Genomic DNA, 7,751 nt, shown 5'->3' with positions numbered 1-7,751 from the left:
AGATTGTAAAGAGTTTTATTTAGGGCATAAAACCCAACAAACTCCCACTTGCACTAATATAAAACAAACTGTGCAAATAGGTCAATCTGATGTCTCGATCTTCAGATCAAGTGTAGTATATTTGAATCCACCCAAACTTCTGGAAACTAGTTCATAAATACTCTTATGAAACATCCTTTACTATATGCTTTACTCATCAAGGGATACTGAAATCTTTACTGTTTTAAAAGTACATCTGGATTAACAGAAGACATATCTCTCATATTTTAAAATATGTAATTGAGATATTACAGTGTAGACTTTTCTTCAGTGATATAACTTTCTGGTATTTTCGAATAGACCAAGTTATAGTTCTTTTCTGGTAGAGCTTGAATTATTTTACAATAATTCCTCCACCCCCAAAGTAAGCACCATCTTATAGAAATCGAAATTAGATGGTGAGATACAAAGACAACTGATACACAGTTCCTTAATATCTGACATATAGATCACTTTCATAAATCCTTCTTGAATATCTTCTAATGTTCCCTATTTGATTACATCTCAGGTAGCTCCCACTCAATAGCAGATGTCTGGTTAAATAATACTTTTAACCTCTGATTGTTTAGAGAGTTACCTAGTTGTGACTTTTGTATTAGTCTGAAACTTTAAGTCAAGACTAAGTCATCAACATAGCAGACTAGTATTTGAAGTGAAAAATACATGCCAGAGATTAAAGTAATCAAAATTAAGATACCATCAAATTTTATGAGGATTAAGAATTCTTGGTTCAAGTCATTCGAATGGACTGAACTAGAGTTCTTTATCTTATTCTCATAATTCTGATAAGCTATTCCTATCCATGTGAATGGTTAGATTTGCTTTTCAGTAGTGTTCTTAAGTACCTATCACAATTATCAACCTAATGAAAATGGGTATAGAATTTTAAAATTCTCCCACTCAATTAAGGTAGTGTGAAACTTTAACAAAGAACTTTCAAAGGTATCAAACTTTTACTTACAACAGTAAAATCGAAATGGAACATACAATCAAGATCAAGAATTTATATTGACAATAGCTGACTCATTATATTACTTCCATGTTTAAACAAGATATGTGTTTCATAGGGAATTGTGGAATAGACTCCACCCCTAAGAATATACATGTAGGGTACTATGGATAACCTCCACCCCTAAGTATATAGAGATTATGATCCACCCCTAAAGGTTGTAAAGATCATGATTCTCTTAGTGTGATAGAGTTTATGTGTAGTTGAATACTATCCAGAGTTCATTAGATATAAAAGATCGTTGAACTGCATAGTTTTCTTAACTTTTCTCCACCCCTATCAGATCATAAGATCCTTTTATTAAACAAATTCTTAATAATTGTATGAGAATGAACAATTATTGATAAACATAGAAATAATTTCTAGTGTTTATATAATATAACTCTATGAAGAGTTGTAAATATAATAGAATTTGCATCAATAATAAAAATACTTACACATACAAACATACAAATATAATGTGGTAATAATTGATGAAGATAAAATAAATGAAGCTCAATCTCATAATTTGCAATGGTGATTTCGAAAATAAAACTTTATTAATAAAAAAAATGTATTGCAACAATATGAGATAAACAGGGATTAATATCCCTGACTAAAATTTGAAATCCAAATTGTCTTTAAACTAAAACAATTAATTCAAAAAAAATTGAAGAGCTTCATCTTCATCTGGACGATTTCACCCTTGGTCCAGCTTTCTGATCCAACTCAATTGAGTTCAAGTAGCTTGGCCTATAAGAAGAAGAAAACAAATAAACAAAGTTAGTCCAGAATCATAAATCCAATTGGATAACAATTCACTAAACTCTTAAAGTTTATAATTTGAAATACCTTGTTTCTTTGCAAGAAGTTTAGGACACTGGGGTTTCCAATGACCTTTCTCATCGGTAAGAGAAACACTTTCCTTTAAGTGTAGCATCACCAGAAGGAGCAGCCTTTTTCATGGCTTTTGTTCGCTTCTTGGTGTTCTTCCACTTCTTCTTCGATTTGGGCTTTGAAGCAGAGGCAACATTTGCTTCAGGTTTCATCGTTCCATTACCATTTCCAAGATTATGAGGTTTACTCCCTTTCTTCTTGGGTCCTCCAATCAAATTTTCATAAGTTTGAAGGTCATTGACTAATTCATGAAAGTCAATTTCCTTCTTATTCATGACATAATTTGATGTATATGGTAGAAATGCTGGAGTCAGGCTATTCAAGATAAGACTAACTTGAGTAGCACTGTCCATTTCAGCACCATGATCCTGGGCTTCTTGGAAATAACTGGACATGAGGAGAACATGGTCACGCACGTTTTGATGAGGTTCCATCCGTGCATTAATGTACTTCTTAGTCGCGTCAAAGCGTGACTGAAGTGATGCCTTACCGAATAGCTCATTCAACTTCGTCATAACTTCAACAGCCTTCTCGGTTTTAGAAAACCGAGTTTTGAGGGTGTCAACCATGCTAGAAAGCATAAAGTATAGAGCCTTGTCATTTGCTTTCTGCCAACGCTCATACTTTTCTTTCACAGCTTTGGATGCATTATCCCCAGGCACTTCAGGTGACGGCTCAGTTAAAACAAACAAGGCACTTTCTCCTATGAGAGCAATATTAATGTTCTCATTCCATTTGTTAAAGTTAGATCCATTCAGCTTATTTTCAGTCAACAGTGATAACATGGGATTCATTTTGACAAAACAGGATACTACAAAATAATAGAAATCAACAAATAGAAATTAATAATGGTTTAACACAAAATCAATTCAGAAATTATAAGCACATAGCAAGTAGGAATGATATGAGAAAATACTTAAAAAATTCAATCCTAAATAATTTCCAAGGTTTTCAACAAGGCGATATCGTTGTCCCGTTTAGGCGAGAGTCAAAGCTACCATCCATTGAATAGAGTTGTCAGCTCATCTAAAATGTTAAACATTCTAGCAACCTTTTATTCGATCAAGATTGGAATCCAGCGTTGTCCCGTTTAGGCGAGAGTCAAGGCTATTCTATCTTATGAGCTTCTACCATTGTTTCGCAATTTGCAAGTCAAATATGGTCGCCACCATTAGGGTGATCTATACCATATAAAACACTTACAAACCACTTATCATGCGAGATTAAACGGTGCGAAATTGCTAATGAACGTTCCTCCATTAGGGAGGATTACTCACTAAAACAAACGCGGTGTAAAACCCACAATGGAGATCGAATATCTTAATAATAATAAAGCTCATTATTTAAAATGTATTTTCTTTATTATTCTAATAAATAAATCTCATTAAATTCTATTTAAGAATTAAAATTCAAAAAATAAGAATTTAATATAATATTTATAAAATTACACTTATATGGTGATTGAAATGAAATAAATTATTTCCATCTTAGTAATAATCTTAAATATAAATATTAAGGAAATTAATTTAAGTTGAATTAAATAAATAATTAGCAACTTAAAAATTTCCTTTGAGAATATATTTATTGGGTTCGAAAATTTAAAGTATATAAAAATACAATTTTCGAAAATAATAAAAATAGAAAAGAAATACTTCAAGCAAAAATATCACCTATCTAGATATTCTTTTGACTAGTTAATTCAATTTCTAATAATATATATATATATATATATATATATTAAATTCATTTATTTTAAATTAATCAATTAAATGAAAAAACCATTGATTGTAGTTGGTCCAAGAATTAATTAAAATAAATAATTAATTTACAACTCAATCTATTTTTCAAAAAAAATTCGAAAAATATTGCATAAATAAAATACAATTTTCGAAATTGATTAATAAAATAAAGAAATATATATATTGAAAATTATTTAAATTTAAGTTGAAAAATTAAATTTCAACCTAAAAATAATTTTCTATTTAATTAAGTGTCAAGAAAGATCAATAAATATTTAAGTATCATGATGAAAATCAACTTAGATATTTAGATTTTTCAAGTTAATTAAATGTATTAAATTCAAGAAATAATAATTAAGTGTAGAGAGGGCTTAATTATTTATTTCTAGTTTAATACTAGGAAAAATATACTTAATAAAATTGTACCAAAATTAATTATTTAAATAATTAATTTCACAAAGTATAATATTCCTATTTAAATATTAGAAATAATAAGTAGTCTAGAAATTACTATCTAGAAAATATCTTATTTGACTAAGTATCTTTTCAAAAAAATTTGAAAAATATCTAATTTAAGTTAGATAGAAAAAATCTAAAACTTAAATAATTTCAAATTTAGATTTAATTAAATATCAAAAATTAAGTTGTAACCACTTAATTTGAAGATATCTTTTTAAAGTTAATATTAACCAAAAAAAAATATCTAAAATATTCCATTTTAAGTTAATATTTGAAAAGATATTAACTTAAAAAATATCTTAAGAATCTTTAATAACTAATGCCTAGGATTCCTCAACTTGATTTAAAATTTAAATCAAATATTCAAAATTAAGTTAGATAAGAAAAATCAGTTGATACAACTAATTTATAACTTAAATATGAATATTTAATTAAATAAGTTCCAGAAAGAATCTTAGTTAGTTAAAATTCTATATTTAATTAAATACAAGAAAAATACAAATAGTTTGTCTAGAAATAATATCTAAACTAAAAGTGTTTTTCTTAAAATTAACTTTAAAATATTAAAATGAAAATAAATTTTCATATATTTTAAAAGTTAATTATGTTGCTAATTCAATTTTATTAGGTCAAACTAATATAATTAACCTAGTACAGTTATTCAAATCAGGCAAATGGGCCTTCACAATTGGGGTAATTCATGTGAGGGGGTGCTGGGTTCAGTATGTCGTACTTACTTCTATGGCTCCCAACTCTCACACAAAGCCCAAAAGAGAGGAATTTAACCTTAAAATGAATAACTCTTATTAATTGAATAGATCCATTAACTAGATGGACCTAAATAAAATCTATCATGGTGTGACATTTTATTTAGCAACAACCTATATGCATCTATATTAAAAAATAAACATATAGGCTCACACAGGCACACTTTGGATGGATCCTATCATGTTGCTAGGTCATACACAGATGAAAGAAGATTGTAAAATTTACCTGTTACAAATTATTAACTTGACCAAGTGAGCCATCAGTTCATTAGATCTGGCAAAAAGTAACCATGGCTATTTGCAATCAAGTAATAATAGGTTTTTAAAAAACTTACACACAAGCTAAAACCATATATTCCTGCAACAAGGTTAGCTGGATAGTTGGAAGTAGGGTTTATTTAATTTTAAATAAATAATTTCGAAAAATAAATAATTAAAAAAATATATTTTAATTTTCGAAAAAAAATAAAATTTAAAAAAATTTCGAAAATAAAATAAAAAGTAAATTTAAATTTCAAAATTATAAAAAAAATAAATATTTAAAATTAAACCTACTATTTTGAAAAATTAGGTTTCAACCAACCTAAATATCATTTCAAAATTTGCTAACTACTTTTAAAAATTAAATGTTATTTTAAAAATAAAAATTAAATAAAAATTAGAAAAGATAAAAGAAATATCTTTTCAGATTTTAAATTTAATTTAAATAAATAAAATAACAAAAATTTAAAAGTTAGCAAAATATCTTACATCTATTTAAAATTACATGATTATAAATATCTTATTTTAAATTTAAATAAGGTCAAAATATCTAAAAAGATTTGATTTTTTAAAAAAAAAATCTTAAAAGATAAGATATAATTAAAAATATCTTAAAAGATACGATATCTTAAAAATATCTTAAAAGATTTTATAAATATCTTATAAAATCTGAGCTTAAATTTAAAAAAAATAAGATATAATCAAATTTAAAAATAAGATAGATATTTAAGCAAGAAGATAGATACTAATTCTATTCAAATTCAAATTACACTAATATCTTGAATTAAATTTAAAAAATATTAAATTAATTCAAAATGATAATTAGAATTGAATTAGGAATAGTAATAGTATATATACAAAACTATACAAAAAATCGGAAGTTAATTCCATGAAAAAGCATGAAAAATCGAAGAAAAACAAAAAAATTCGAAACTGTACGGACAGATTTGCGATCGCAGGAAAATATCAATTTCCCGATTTTTCAAATCTTCAAAAAATCATAACTAATTCAAATAAAGTCCAAATTGAGTTCTGTAAAAGGCTAACTTGCTTAATGTTTTCCATACTATCCAATAAAAATAATTCCAGAAATAAAATCGCAATTATTTTTCACGAAAATTTACAAACATCAATCAATCATCAAACAACACTCAATACAACATGATACCATCCAAAGAACATACAAACAATCGTTTTAAAGTCCAAATTTCAAGTAAGTAAATCAATTACCATGGCTCTGAGGCCAGTTGTTGGGAATTATTTTACCAGGATCTTAGATCTACTCACAAGTATGTTGTTTAAACACCCTAAATATGAACTTTCTAAAACGATAAATTAAACACATATAAAGTTAAGAAAACCTTACATTGATGCAGCAGAATTAATGTCTCCTTTCACTCAGATCTCTAACCCTTGATTCCTTTCTGTAGCAGAGTATAATCAAGATCTGAGCCCGAATGTCCTTCTTCTTCAAGTTTTGATCCTTTACAGTCTTCCAATCTATGATTGAGTTACTGCTTGCTGTGTGTGGGCACTTACTCTTTCACTAGGGTCACGAAAAAGATGAAGGAGAAAAGAGAGAGGGTTTCGGCCAAAATGTAGAAAGTGGGGAAGGCTCAGTTTTTCTGAAGAGACAAATTTCTGTCAGAAAGACTTGTTGAAAACTTGTGTTTTGACTGAGCCATCAATTTCTATTTATAGGCAACTACTAGGTCTAGGTTAGGATTTATTTGGCATTAAAATAATGAAAATATTAATTTGAAAAATCAACTTAAGTGGCCTGCCATGGTGTTGTAATGGGCCTCACTTAATTTTGCAATTTTATCAAATTTTATCTCTATTTTCTCAAAAACGCCAATTTTCCAATTCTAACCTTTTAAATGCCAAAACTAATTATTTAATAACTAAAATAGATTATTAAATAATATTGTCATTTAATTTAATTATTAATTAGACATATAAAGTCCATTAATAAATAAATAAACCTAGAAACTTTTTTCTTTACAATTTCACCCCTGAATAGTGAAAATTCATAAAATTAGACATAGTCTAACTTTAGAATTATAATTGATCAATCACGAATCAATTAATGAGTCTTACAAGCAGAATGTTCTCAACTAGAATGGGGACCATGGATCTATATGCTGAGCTTCCAATAAGTGAACCAAATTTACCAAGTAAATTCCTACTTATTAATTCTTCGTTGAATCCACTCTTAGAACTTAGAATTGCACTCTCAGACTTATATAGAGCATATTGTATGTTCCACGATATCAATATACTATCTCATTTAACCATTGTTATAATCTTATTGTGATTTAAAGATCCTCTATATAGATGATCTACATCGAGATGGGATTTCTTTACCATTCTCACCCCTCAATGTATTTTGCCCCTTAAAACACTTAGCTACCTGTAAATGGTGTTTAGTGATCTAATAATTAGTCAGTTAAACAAGAGCTCATCCATTTACTTCTATTTGCTAAGCTCGAAGGGAATCATCACTTGACTTCTATACACCAGTAGAAGCTATAGATTCCATATTTATGTTCAGCACTCCCACTCAATCATACTATCATGTTCCCAAAATATACGTATCAC

Source organism: Cannabis sativa, chromosome 6 (genome assembly GCF_029168945.1).
Source record: "Cannabis sativa cultivar Pink pepper isolate KNU-18-1 chromosome 6, ASM2916894v1, whole genome shotgun sequence".
Lineage (NCBI taxonomy): Eukaryota > Viridiplantae > Streptophyta > Magnoliopsida > Rosales > Cannabaceae > Cannabis > Cannabis sativa.
This window is presented reverse-complemented; position numbering follows the sequence as displayed.